The following is a 14,721-nucleotide window of genomic DNA, read 5'->3' as shown; positions in this document are numbered from 1 at the left end:
CACAGCCCTGTTTTGTTGTAGACTTAAATAAATTTTTGCTACCGAAAATTTCGCTAGAGGTGCATACCGGCCTTAAAGGTGGGCATTAAGTTCATGTTTAAGGTGGGTACTATCTTCGGTTTTCGAGTTGAAAATCACTTTATTTTCGCGATTACTTTTCCTGAAATAATCGAAATTATAAATTAAAACAGACATATTCCTGTAGAGTCTTGCCGAAATCTAGATGAACAAGAAACTGTACATCAATTGAATTAATCTATCTGCTTCCTATTGAACTGTTTTAATACAACTACCTTAAAGTGCACTTTTTCTGATAGTTTGAAGGGGCTATTATTTTAAAATTAATCTAAAAAGGCACCTAATAATTGCACTGATGAGAAACTTTTTGTAGTAAGTTGGCGTGGTACAACTTCTCAATAGTGACGGCGCTTTTCCGACGAGTTTTGGATGTCGTATATGATTGTTTTCGACGTGGTGGGGATTCTCAGTAGTGCCGTGAAATTCAAAAATTTTGCCAGGGATGTAGTGTAGTGTGTCATTATATATTTTATTTTGACGAAAATTAATAAATTATATAAAATTCATAGAATTTATATATTTAAACAAATTTTGGTTGAAAAATATTTGCAACAATAGTGCTGTTTTCTTTTAGCAGTGGATGCAACATTTGTATGGGCTATCCAGAACATCGTTGCACTGGTGTTCTATCAAGAACATCTCATCAGTGCAAGTCGCCCCGATGTTGCCAGATGGTATTTTGATAAAATGACGCTTCTTCGATTCACAATAGTAATTTATTGTGACTATTTTTTTTTTTCGAAAAACACGAAATTCAAAGTGATACAGCATTTCATACTTTAAAAATGCAAAATTTCACTTCCTTTCTGTGATTGTTTTTAAATAGCTGATGACAGTGTTGCATATTTTTGGAGATGTCTTGGATAAAGGCCGGTACTCTGTTTATTGGTGCGAAAAAAGTTCCCCTCAATGTTTCACGTTGAAAAATGATAGTGTTGACAATATATTTTGAAGGAAAAAAAACTTTTGGAACTTTTTCGCGTTTATTTCATCGAAATGTATTGACAACATCGCAAAATGTCACGAAATGACTACATATACATAGGCACACACACGAATACATAACAATTAAATTGAAAAAGAAGAAGCAGAAGTTATTTTACAAATAAAGGTGGGTATTAAGTTCGAGTTTAGCCGCTAAAATCGTAATTTTTTCACGATTACTTTTCTTTAATAATCCATTTTAATGAATACAAACTTTGTGAAAATGTGCTTTGGGATATTCCCCATCAAGTTATAATGAAATCTGCAACAAAAATGTATAATTTTATGACTTTTTTTACTGATCTAGTTTTCACTTTAGTGAAAATTAGCGGCTAAATTCGAACTTAATACCCACCTTAAAGCTGGGTACTATGTTCAGTTTTCAAGCTGAAAATCAGCTTGTTTTCACTGTTACTTTTTTAAATTAATGAAATTATAAATATAAAATGGTTCACAATCAATTCCTTAGATATTTTCAATTCATTATTTCACAAGACTTTATAAAAAAATAATCGTCTTCATATATATTTTTGTACTTTTAAGTTAGTGTTTTGGTGAAAAATAAGAACTTAGTACTCACCTTAAACTTGAGTACTATGTTCGGGTTTTTCACCAAAACACTAAATTAAAAGTACAAATACATTTATGAAGATGATTTGTAGCAATAAGGTATCCTTTGGATTAAGAAGATATATGTATAATACTTTTAATACCCAAGCAGTTACCCATGCTATATATACTTGTTATTATATTAATTTATTTTAGTTTAAGTAGTTTCAATATTGTACTTTCTGTATTTATGTATTTATGTGTTAACAACATGGAATGTTACATTTGTTCAAGTAGTCGTTGAGTTTTTATTTGTCATAGCATGCTAAGTTATTTTCGATTAGACTTTGGATCAACTTTAATTGTCATATGAATAAAAATGAGTTTAGTTTGAAAATATTTGAAGAACGAAGCAGGCGTATTGTGTTTTATTCGGACAACGGCCATACTACAATTTTCAGAAGTGGGACACAAATTTTTTTTCCCAGTGCTTTTTGTGTTTTTGCAATAATGGAGAATATTTGTGCTAAAGATTATACCGTGCCTCAATTGCGGTTTTGGTTGCAACGACTTGGAAAATCATCATCGGGTACAAAAAATACGTTGGTAATAAGACTCAATGAGATTGATCCCCTAGAACGAGGAGAATGTCCTGAAATGTTGGTTAATGTGGAAGATGACATTGATGATGCTCACGATGATAAGAAGGCAAGCGGCAAAATTGTGGAAAATTGTGAGAATGCTGAAATCGGAGCAACATCTAACTTTCCAAGAAAAAGCGATGATGAAATAGTTGCATCAGAAGAAAAAGGTATGCCAGAAAATAATATAACTCAAAATTTCGAAGCTTTGTATGAGAAAAACAAATTGGTGCAGTACAATTTGATAAAAAAGGAGCTGGATATTGTAAAACGTGAAAAAGAATTGCTTCGCCGAGAGAACGAGCTCCTGAAGAGTGCAGTGGTGGGAAAAAATGTCTGTCATGGCTTTGAAAGTATGCCGAAAACAAAATATTGTTTAGATCAAAAAATGGATGACAGCAACCGTGGCAAAATAGATTCGTCTTTTGTCGTTATTAAGGATATTGTTCCTGATTATAATGGAAAAGTGTACCCAGAAATATGGATAAATCAATTCCTTAGCATAGTCAAAGTTTACGATGTGAATGATGTCACTGCTAAAGCGCTTTTATTAAGTAAACTTAAAGGAAAAGTGCAGGCTTGGTTGCACTCCAAACCCAATTTCGCTGCCCAAAATGTAAGTGAATTGTTAGAAGAAATGGAAGCAGTTTTTTCTATGAAGGAGTCAAAACTCGTAATGAGACGAAAGTTTGAGGCACGTATGTGGAAATATAATGAATCTTTCGTAGATTATTATAATGACAAAATTGAGCTGGCTTCTCATTTAGACATTGCCGAAGATGAGCTCATAGATAACATAATATGGCATTACTGATAAACAACTTAAGATGCAAGCTAGTCTGCAGAGCTTTAAAAACAGATCACAACTTTTGCAAGCCCTTTCGAAAGTTGAACAATCACGAATGAAATCTTTCAGTGACAATGGGTCCTTTGAAAAGCAAAATGTGAACAATTTTCAGTGTTTCAATTGTCGCTCATTTGGTCACATGGCGGTGGAATGCAAGAAACCTAAAAAAACTTTTGGTGCATGTTACGCTTGTGGAAGCTTTGAACACAGAATAGCAACTTGCCCGAAATCCCAGTCAGATGTGCAGAAGCAGATGGAAGACAATGAGTATGTTAAGTATATAGATTTATCTTTAAATTCTAATTTTACTTCAAAATTTTCGTTAGAGTGTCTAATTGATTCTGGGAGTCCGGTCAGCTTTGTAAGGAAGTCATGCATGGTAGGCAGGATCGATTTTGATGTTCTTTCGCATTCTGAATTTGAATTTTATGGAATAAATAGATCTCAATTGAGAGTTTTCGGAAAATTCAATTGTTTTATGAAATTTGATAAAAAATGTGTTTCTGTAGAATTGTTAGTAGTGTGTATTGGGAAGGGATTTTTTAGGGAAGTGTAATTTGCGGCTTGCTCATGTAGAGAAATTGCAGGATCGTGAGGATCAGTTTGAGCAAGCAATTATGTCAATAGATTTGGATGAAAGTGATATGTCCGAACTCAAAATATGTAAGTCAACAAGCTTTGAGAACAGGCAAAAACTAGTGAATTTGTATGATAAAGTCTACTTGCGCCCAGAACACCCATCAGAACCAAAGACGTATGGAGACATCAAGTTAACTTTAAATGATACCAAACCGTTTTGTTGTAGGCCAAGGAGGTTGTCTTATTCTGAGAAGAACGAACTAAGAAAGCTTTTGGATGAGTATTTAACGAAAGGATATATAAGACCTAGTGACTCCGAGTATGTTTCTCCAATTGTGCTAGTTAAAAAGAAAACCGGTGAATTAAGGATGTGTGTAGATTATCGTACATTGAACAAAGTTACGGCAAAGGATAACTATCCCATACCCTTAATTGACGACTTGTTAGACAGACTTACTGGGAAGAAGTTTTTCACTAAATTGGACTTAAAAAACGGATTTTTCCATGTATTTGTTAATCAGGATTCGGTGAAATACACGTCTTTTGTGACACCTTTGGGTCAATTCGAGTTTTTGAGGATGCCGTTTGGCTTAAAAAATGCCCCGTCAGAGTTTCAACGATTTGTAAATAAGGTTTTTGCGGATATGGTAAGAGATGATAAATTGATTATATATATGGACGATATAATGATAGCGACTACCATGGAAGAACACTTCTTGGTTTTAAGATGTATTTGAAAGATTGGTAGAAAATAAGTTGGAAGTAAGAACCGATAAATGTGATTTTTTGCAGACTTCTGTAAAATATTTAGGATACAATATCGATGGGAGTGGTATTAGGGCTGACGATTCCGGGTTATCTGCTGTACGAGACTTTCCAATTCCAGAGAATACGCATTCCGTACAAAGATTTCTAGGACTATGTTCATATTTTAGACGTTTTGTTAAAAATTTTTCTGTAATTGCTAAGCCATTGCATGATTTGACTAGGAAAGACAAGAAGTTTGTTTTTGGAGAAATGGAGTTAGAAGCATTCGAGGAGCTAAAAAGAAAGTTAGTGGAATCTCCTGTGTTGGCCTTGTACGATCCAAGAGATGAAACGGAACTCCATTGTGATGCGAGTTCGATAGGTTTTGGGGCTGTTTTATTACAACGTAAACAGGATGGAAAGCTTCACCCAGTATTTTACTTCTCTAAAAGAACAACGGATACAGAATCAAAATATCATAGTTTCGAGCTTGAAACACTTGCCATAATATACGCTCTACAACGTTTCAGGGTTTATTTGCAGGGAAAACGATTTAAGATTATTAATGATTGCGATTCCCTAACTTTGACCCTGAATAAAAAGGAATTGAATCCAAGAATTGCTCGTTGGGCTTTGGAGCTACAGAACTATGACTATATTTTAGAACATAGGTCAGGAAAGAGAATGGAACATGTGGATGCATTGAGCAGAAGCACCAGCATAATAGTTATTGAGTCCAATACCTTTGAGGAAAATTTGATAATTTGCCAGAATCGCTATGAAAAAATAAAGGAAATGACACAGAAATTGCAAGAAGATGAAGACTCATATTTTGAGATGCGAAACGGGGTGTTATATAGAAAACATGCAGGTGATAGATTATTATTTTATGTACCGGAAGCTATGGAAGGCCATGTTTTATTTAAATATCATGATCAGATGGGTCACATTGGGATAGATAAGATGGTGGATTTAATAATGAAGAGTTACTGGTTTCCCAAACTTAGGTCGAAAGTTTCAGCCACGCATAGAGGCAAATTACGGGCATTTTCAGCACTGCCAACAAACGAGAGTGCTGCCATTGCCCTGTTTCCTTCTTTGAATTCTTTTCTGCCCGCTGAAATGATAGCATTTTTTTAGGTTGCTGGTAACATTTTAAAAATGCGCATTCTGTACAGACAAAATGAAGGCAAAGCACTTTTTTCAGAAAAGAAAACACCATTAGTGTGTAAATATAACCATAGCGATAGGCGGTAGGCGAAACATTTTTGCCGCAACGGCAAATACAATAAGCTTGACGGCGAATAATTCCCTTTTTCACGTTTCCTAGCGTTTTTGTTGTCAATACAGCATGCTTTGACAATATTAAACAATGAAGTTGAATAAAAACATACAATGGCTTGTTATTTGTTGAGTTATTTCAAGAAAAAACAATCTACACGTGTCCAGGCAACAGCAATTCCTAGTGGTGAGTTAAAAAAATTGATAAGCGATGCAACACTATACCAGTTTTCGTCAAGGAGTTAGAATAAGTTTTAATTTAGCGACACTCCGCTAGCCGTCACGGTATTCCGTCGCGGATTTTGGGCTTCCCATAAGAAATACACGTAAATAAGTGTTCGCCTACCGCCTATCGCTATGGTTATATTTACACACTTAAATAAATTTTTGCTACCGAAAATTTCGCTAGAGGTGCATACCGGCCTTTAACAAAAGAACGATGTTGTTTTACACGTAGCAAGTTACGTATTGCAGCATCTATCATGCGCTTTACAGAATACCAGTTATTCTGGACTACAGTGCTCGTGTCGAACATATCCCATATACCCTGCCAACATTTTTTGAATTTGGGGGCGCTTCTGAGAATCCCCACTACGTCGAAAACAATCATATACGACATCAAAAATCGTCGGAAAAGCGCCGTCACTATTGAGAAGTTGTACCACGCCAAGTTACTACGAAAAAATTTCTTATCAGTGTAATTATTAGGTGCCTATTTAGATCAATTTCGAAGGACGCCAATAAGAACCCCTGCAAACTATCAGAAAAAGTGAATTTTAAGGTAATTGTAGAAGAATCATTGTGGTCAAGTAAAACACGGTTTTGTAGATGTTTATTAATTTGATTAAACATTTATAAATAAAACATTTTTCCGTTTATCTCATCACATTTAACATAACTTTTTTCATTAAAGGCCGGTATGCACCTCTAGCGAAAAATTTCATTCCCATAAGAAATGCATTGCTATTTATGCTAACGAAATTTTCGGTAGCGTTCAATTTCGTAAGCTGGTCGCACCTCTAATGAAAATAACAGGGTTGTCAAAAGCATATTTTGGCAGCAAAAATTTAATTTATTACAATCATTGTGTGCGTAAAAGTTTTAAAAGGTCTGTAAATAATAAATAATTTCCCTGCCAGCATTTCAAAGTTCCATTTCAACCTCATCGTTACCACAGACTCGTAAATGTCACTTCAACCATCATGAAAAGGTACATCAAAAAGTACATGCAAGTAATTTGCCATCCCTACTGTTAAAAAAAGCCATTTTTTTGTGAAACGCCAAGCGCAACCAGCTTGTTATATTTTAATTAAATAAAACCGAAAATAAAGTTCTGAAAACATAGATTATACGCTTAAAATTGTGAAAGGTATATTGGTGAACAATTTGGTGATTTTCCAAATGGAATAAAGTGATTGTTTTTCAGATATTTTACAGACACGCTGCCTCCATGGAATAAAAACACTGGTTGATAGACGCAGCAACATGTAACTCGCTACTTGTAACTCAACATCATCATTAATGCCAAAAATTATGTTAAATGTAATGTGATAGTGGTATAAATGTTATATTTTTAAGAATTTGTAAATGTTTAATCAAATTAAAAAATATCTAAACAAACGTGTTTTACTCGACCACAATGATTCTTTTACAACTATCTTAAAATGCACTTTTTCTGATTGTTTGGGGGGTCCCTTATTGGCGTCGTTCTAAATTGATCTATAAAGGCACCTAATAATTGCACTCATGCGAAACATTTTTGTAGTAACTTGGCGTGGTACAACTTCTCAATAGTGACGGCGCTTTTCCGACGAGTTTTTGATGTCGTATATGATTGTTTTCGACGTAGTGGGGATTCTCAAAAGAGTCCCCAAATTCAAAAAATGTTGGCAGGGTTATTTGAGGAATATTTGGAACATATATTAACAATTTTTAAAAGCGATTAGCTGGTTTACAATTTGTGTACACAGCCCTGTTTTGTTGTAGACTTATGGCGTTTTCTTTTCTTGTAAAAAATGCACACTTTTTTTGCATTTTGCCCGGAAAATGTACTCTTTAGGTTCTTTTCTAAAAAAACAGGCAAAAGTGCGAAAAGCCTTCGAATTCTGTTGTGAAAATAGCGCCACGCATAGAGGCAAATTACGGGCATTTTCAGCACTGCCAACAAACGAGAGTGCTGCGATTGCCCTGTTTCCTTCTTTGAATTCTTTTCTGCCCGCTGAAATGATAGCATTTTTTTAGGTTGCTGGTAACATTTTAAAAATGCGCATTCTGTACAGACAAAATGAAGGCAAAGCACCAAGTTACTACGAAAAAATTTCTTATCAGTGTAATTATTAGGTGCCTATTTAGATCAATTTCGAAGGACGCCAATAAGAACCCCTGCAAACTATCAGAAAAAGTGAATTTTAAGGTAATTGTAGAAGAATCATTGTGGTCAAGTAAAACACGGTTTTGTAGATGTTTATTAATTTGGTTAAACATTAAAAATAAAACATTTTTCCGTTTATCTCGTCACATTTAACATAACTTTTTTCATTAAAGGCCGGTATGCACCTCTAGCGAAAAATTTCATTCCCATAAGAAATGCATTGCTATTTATGCTAACGAAATTTTCGGTAGCGTTCAATTTCGTAAGCTGGTCGCACCTCTAATGAAAATAACAGGGTTGTCAAAAGCATATTTTGGCAGCAAAAATTTAATTTATTACAATCATTGTGTGCGTAAAAGTTTTAAAAGGTCTGTAAATAATAAATAATTTATTTGAGGAATATTTGGAACATACCCTGCCAACATTTTTTGAATTTGGGGACTCTTTTGAGAATCCCCACTACGTCGAAAACAATCATATACGACATCAAAAACTCGTCGGAAAAGCGCCGTCACTATTGAGAAGTTGTACCACGCCAAGTTACTACAAAAATGTTTCGCATGAGTGCAATTATTAGGTGCCTTTATAGATCAATTTAGAACGACGCCAATAAGGGACCCTCCAAACAATCAGAAAAAGTGCATTTTAAGATAGTTGTAAAAGAATCATTGTGGTCGAGTAAAACACGTTTGTTTAGATATTTATTAATTTGATTAAACATTTACAAATTCTTAAAAATATAACATTTATACCACTATCACATTACATTTAACATAATTTTTGGCATTAATGATGATGTTGAGTTACAAGTAGCGAGTTACATGTTGCTGCGTCTATCAACCAGTGTTTTTATTCCATGGAGGCAGCGTGTCTGTAAAATATCTGAAAAACAATCACTTTATTCCATTTGGAAAATCACCAAATTGTTCACCAATATACCTTTCACGATTTTAAGCGTATAATCTATGTTTTCAGAACTTTATTTTCGTTTTTATTTAATTAAAATATAACAAGCTGGTTGCGCTTGGCGTTTCACAAAAAAAATGGCTTTTTTAACAGTAGGGATGGCAAATTACTTGCATGTACTTTTTGATGTACCTTTTCATGATGGTTGAAGTGACATTTACGAGTCTGTGGTAACGATGAGGTTGAAATGGAACTTTGAAATGCTGGCAGGGTAATAATTGGTAAGTAAAACTAAAACACGAAATGAAAACTTTAAGGAAGTCACTAAACTCAAATCTCTTTGCAGACAACTAAAATATTTGGATGCTGATTCTTGGACACTTATCGAGAGAAAGTTTCCAAAAATCAAAGTACAACCAAAAAAACTTGGTATTTATGCTTTTCCATATCAACAACTACTGGATGATAATTCGCATCACATCGACAGTTTAATTTACATCGCAACATCGGTTTAATTTGTTATTTTGTGAATTGAAATTGCTGGAAATTTATTCCAATTATCTGGTCATCAAGTTCCTGAAAATTGCCAGTATTTTAATAACAACAATTTTGTAACACCAACGTTCTTGAGGAAATCACGAAGTACGTGGTCAGTTGGAAGAAATACAAATTGGTAAGTCAAAATAAAAAGTGAAATGAAAACATAATGGAAATCACAAAACTCGATTGTTTTGCAGAAAACTAAAATCATTGGATGGTATATTCTTGGAAGATGTTGGCCGATGAAAAACCGATGAAGGAAACAACAAAGAAAAGTTTTCAGAAAACTTACAAAGTGCAACCAATTAAAACAAAGTGCAACAATTCCTATATCAAGAACTTCTGGATGAAAATATGCATTTTACATCAATTTACATCCCGTCATCAGTTTGATATTTTGTGATTTCCTCTTGCTGGAATCTATTCTAACACACAAGCCAGCAAGTTCCCCGATAGTAATTATTTCAAATTGCCAGCATATTAAAAAATAGTTATTTGACACCAACATTGTATTGTATTGTATAATATTCATAGTTTTATTCATTAATACGTTTAATAAGATAATTACATTTTGATTGGTATTATATTATTATTTTTATATATTATTAATGTTATTTTTAAGATTATTATATTTGTTAACGAAAAAAAATAATAAAATTTACAAAATCCCTAGATATTTAGTATTGACTTTCAGTTAGAACTAGGATTGACTTTCATACAAATTGTGGTTTGAAAGTATTCGCAACAATGCTAATTTTTTATTTTTCTCACATTGAAAACTGTTTGAGAAATTATTGAGTAGCGATACATTTCAATTTGAGGATTACAATTGAGAAATTATTGCTATTGTGTTGAATTTTACTGTTGAGGGTAATGTCTGTTTTTTGTTGAGAACGCGATTTTCTCAACAATTTCTCAACTTGAATATTACCCTAATCCTTTGAAAAAATGTTTGAAAAATTATTGAATTTTAGTATTTTTCAAACGTTTGTGTTTATTGGGAATAAACACAGGATGAGCGTCAAATGCAACAGCTTTTCTGTTAAAGGCCGGTATGCACCTCTAGCGAAATTTTCAGTAGCAAAAATTTATTTAAGTCTACAACAAAAAACAGGGCTGTGTACACAAATTTTAAACCAGCTAATAGCTTTTAAAAATTGTTAATATATGTTCCAAATAGTCCTCAAATAAATTGTTTATTATTTACAGACCTTTTAAAATTTTTACGCATCCAATGATTGTAAGGCCTTAAGGCCGGTATGCACCTCTAGCGAAAAATTTCATTCCCATAAGAAATGCATTGCTATTTATGCTAACAAAATTTTCGGTAGCCTTCAATTTCGTAAGCTGGTAGGCACCTCTAATGAAAATAACAGGGTTGTCAAAAGCATATTTTGGCAGCAAACATTTAATTTATTACAATCATTGTGTGCGTAAAAGTTTTAAAAGGTCTGTAAATAATAAATAATTTATTTGAGGAATATTTGGAACATATATTAACAATTTTTAAAAGCGATTAGCTGGTTTACAATTTGTGTACACAGCCCTGTTTTGTTGTAGACTTAAATAAATTTTTGCTACCGAAAATTTCGCTAGAGGTGCATACCGGCCTTAAAGGTGGGCATTAAGTTCATGTTTAAGGTGGGTACTATCTTCGGTTTTCGAGTTGAAAATCACTTTATTTTCGCGATTACTTTTCCTGAAATAATCGAAATTATAAATTAAAACAGACATATTCCTGTAGAGTCTTGCCGAAATCTAGATGAACAAGAAACTGTACATCAATTGAATTAATCTATCTGCTTCCTATTGAACTGTTTTAATACAACTACCTTAAAGTGCACTTTTTCTGATAGTTTGAAGGGGCTATTATTTTAAAATTAATCTAAAAAGGCACCTAATAATTGCACTGATGAGAAACTTTTTGTAGTAAGTTGGCGTGGTACAACTTCTCAATAGTGACGGCGCTTTTCCGACGAGTTTTGGATGTCGTATATGATTGTTTTCGACGTGGTGGGGATTCAGTAGTGCCGTGAAATTCAAAAATTTTGCCAGGGATGTAGTGTAGTGTGTCATTATATATTTTATTTTGACGAAAATTAATAAATTATATAAAATTCATAGAATTTATATATTTATACAAATTTTGGTTGAAAAATATTTGCAACAATAGGGCTGTTTTCTTTTAGCAGTGGATGCAACATTTGTATGGGCTATCCAGAACATCGTTGCACTGGTGTTCTATCAAGAACATCTCATCAGTGCAAGTCGCCCCGATGTTGCCAGATGGTATTTTGATAAAATGACGCTTCTTCGATTCACAATAGTAATTTATTGTGACTATTTTTTTTTTTCGAAAAACACGAAATTCAAAGTGATACAGCATTTCATACTTTAAAAATGCAAAATTTCACTTCCTTTCTGTGATTGTTTTTAAATAGCTGATGACAGTGTTGCATATTTTTGGAGATGTCTTGGATAAAGGCCGGTACTCTGTTTATTGGTGCGAAAAAAGTTCCCCTCAATGTTTCACGTTGAAAAATGATAGTGTTGACAATATATTTTGAAGGAAAAAAAACTTTTGGAACTTTTTCGCGTTTATTTCATCGAAATGTATTGACAACATCGCAAAATGTCACGAAATGACTACATATACATAGGCACACACACGAATACATAACAATTAAATTGAAAAAGAAGAAGCAGAAGTTATTTTACAAATAAAGGTGGGTATTAAGTTCGAGTTTAGCCGCTAAAATCGTAATTTTTTCACGATTACTTTTCTTTAATAATCCATTTTAATGAATACAAACTTTGTGAAAATGTGCTTTGGGATATTCCCCATCAAGTTATAATGAAATCTGCAACAAAAATGTATAATTTTATGACTTTTTTTACTGATCTAGTTTTCACTTTAGTGAAAATTAGCGGCTAAATTCGAACTTAATACCCACCTTAAAGCTGGGTACTATGTTCAGTTTTCAAGCTGAAAATCAGCTTGTTTTCACTGTTACTTTTTTAAATTAATGAAATTATAAATATAAAATGGTTCACAATCAATTCCTTAGATATTTTCAATTCATTATTTCACAAGACTTTATAAAAAAATAATCGTCTTCATATATATTTTTGTACTTTTAAGTTAGTGTTTTGGTGAAAAATAAGAACTTAGTACTCACCTTAAACGTGAGTACTATGTTCGGGTTTTTCACCAAAACACTAAATTAAAAGTACAAATACATTTATGAAGATGATTTGTAGCAATAAGGTATCCTTTGGATTAAGAAGATATATGTATAATACTTTTAATACCCAAGCAGTTACCCATGCTATATATACTTGTTATTATATTAATTTATTTTAGTTTAAGTAGTTTCAATATTGTACTTTCTGTATTTATGTATGTATGTGTTAACAACATGGAATGTTACATTTGTTCAAGTAGTCGTTGAGTTTTTATTTGTCATAGCATGCTAAGTTATTTTCGATTAGACTTTGGATCAACTTTAATTGTCATATGAATAAAAATGAGTTTAGTTTGAAAATATTTGAAGAACGAAGCAGGCGTATTGTGTTTTATTCGGACAACGGCCATACTACAATTTTCAGAAGTGGGACACAAATTTTTTTTCCCAGTGCTTTTTGTGTTTTTGCAATAATGGAGAATATTTGTGCTAAAGATTATACCGTGCCTCAATTGCGGTTTTGGTTGCAACGACTTGGAAAATCATCATCGGGTACAAAAAATACGTTGGTAATAAGACTCAATGAGATTGATCCCCTAGAACGAGGAGAATGTCCTGAAATGTTGGTTAATGTGGAAGATGACATTGATGATGCTCACGATGATAAGAAGGCAAGCGGCAAAATTGTGAGAATGCTGAAATCGGAGCAACATCTAACTTTCCAAGAAAAAGCGATGATGAAATAGTTGCATCAGAAGAAAAAGGTATGCCAGAAAATAATGTAACTCAAAATTTCGAAGCTTTGTATGAGAAAAACAAATTGGTGCAGTACAATTTGATAAAAAAGGAGCTGGATATTGTAAAACGTGAAAAAGAATTGCTTCGCCGAGAGAACGAGCTCCTGAAGAGTGCAGTGGTGGGAAAAAATGTCTGTCATGGCTTTGAAAGTATGCCGAAAACAAAATATTGTTTAGATCAAAAAATGGATGACAGCAACCGTGGCAAAATAGATTCGTCTTTTGTCGTTATTAAGGATATTGTTCCTGATTATAATGGAAAAGTGTACCCAGAAATATGGATAAATCAATTCCTTAGCATAGTCAAAGTTTACGATGTGAATGATGTCACTGCTAAAGCGCTTTTATTAAGTAAACTTAAAGGAAAAGTGCAGGCTTGGTTGCACTCCAAACCCAATTTCGCTGCCCAAAATGTAAGTGAATTGTTAGAAGAAATGGAAGCAGTTTTTTCTATGAAGGAGTCAAAACTCGTAATGAGACGAAAGTTTGAGGCACGTATGTGGAAATATAATGAATCTTTCGTAGATTATTATAATGACAAAATTGAGCTGGCTTCTCATTTAGACATTGCCGAAGATGAGCTCATAGATAACATAATATATGGCATTACTGATAAACAACTTAAGATGCAAGCTAGTCTGCAGAGCTTTAAAAACAGATCACAACTTTTGCAAGCCCTTTCGAAAGTTGAACAATCACGAATGAAATCTTTCAGTGACAATGGGTCCTTTGAAAAGCAAAATGTGAACAATTTTCAGTGTTTCAATTGTCGCTCATTTGGTCACATGGCGGTGGAATGCAAGAAACCTAAAAAAACTTTTGGTGCATGTTACGCTTGTGGAAGCTTTGAACACAGAATAGCAACTTGCCCGAAATCCCAGTCAGATGTGCAGAAGCAGATGGAAGACAATGAGTATGTTAAGTATATAGATTTATCTTTAAATTCTAATTTTACTTCAAAATTTTCGTTAGAGTGTCTAATTGATTCTGGGAGTCCGGTCAGCTTTGTAAGGAAGTCATGCATGGTAGGCAGGATCGATTTTGATGTTCTTTCGCATTCTGAATTTGAATTTTATGGAATAAATAGATCTCAATTGAGAGTTTTCGGAAAATTCAATTGTTTTATGAAATTTGATAAAAAATGTGTTTCTGTAGAATTGTTAGTAGTGTGTATTGGGAAGGGATTTTTTAGGGAAGTGTAATTTGCGGCTTGCTC

The 14,721-nt window shown here is 33.4% G+C and overlaps 3 long non-coding RNA genes across 3 annotated transcripts; 2 read left to right on the top strand and 1 right to left on the bottom strand.

Moving 5' to 3' along the window:
- Positions 1 to 6,838: 6,838 nt before the first annotated feature.
- Positions 6,839 to 7,326, top strand: LOC142241081 (uncharacterized). The gene is made up of 2 exons (XR_012723479.1): positions 6,839 to 7,075; positions 7,133 to 7,326. It is a non-coding gene; the product is annotated as an uncharacterized LOC142241081 (long non-coding RNA).
- Positions 7,327 to 8,765: 1,439 nt separating this feature from the next.
- On the bottom strand, positions 8,766 to 9,121 carry LOC142241075 (uncharacterized). The gene is made up of 2 exons (XR_012723478.1): positions 9,017 to 9,121; positions 8,766 to 8,959 (listed from the first exon to the last, which is right to left on the bottom strand). It is a non-coding gene; the product is annotated as an uncharacterized LOC142241075 (long non-coding RNA).
- Positions 9,122 to 9,145: 24 nt separating this feature from the next.
- LOC142241068 (uncharacterized) lies at positions 9,146 to 10,197 on the top strand. The gene is made up of 3 exons (XR_012723474.1): positions 9,146 to 9,264; positions 9,330 to 9,656; positions 9,721 to 10,197. It is a non-coding gene; the product is annotated as an uncharacterized LOC142241068 (long non-coding RNA).
- The last annotated feature ends 4,524 nt before the right edge of the window (positions 10,198 to 14,721 follow it).

This window comes from Haematobia irritans, chromosome 1 (assembly GCF_050003625.1).
Source record: "Haematobia irritans isolate KBUSLIRL chromosome 1, ASM5000362v1, whole genome shotgun sequence".
In the NCBI taxonomy this organism is placed as follows: Eukaryota; Metazoa; Arthropoda; class Insecta; order Diptera; family Muscidae; genus Haematobia; species Haematobia irritans.
This window is presented reverse-complemented; position numbering and strand designations above follow the sequence as displayed.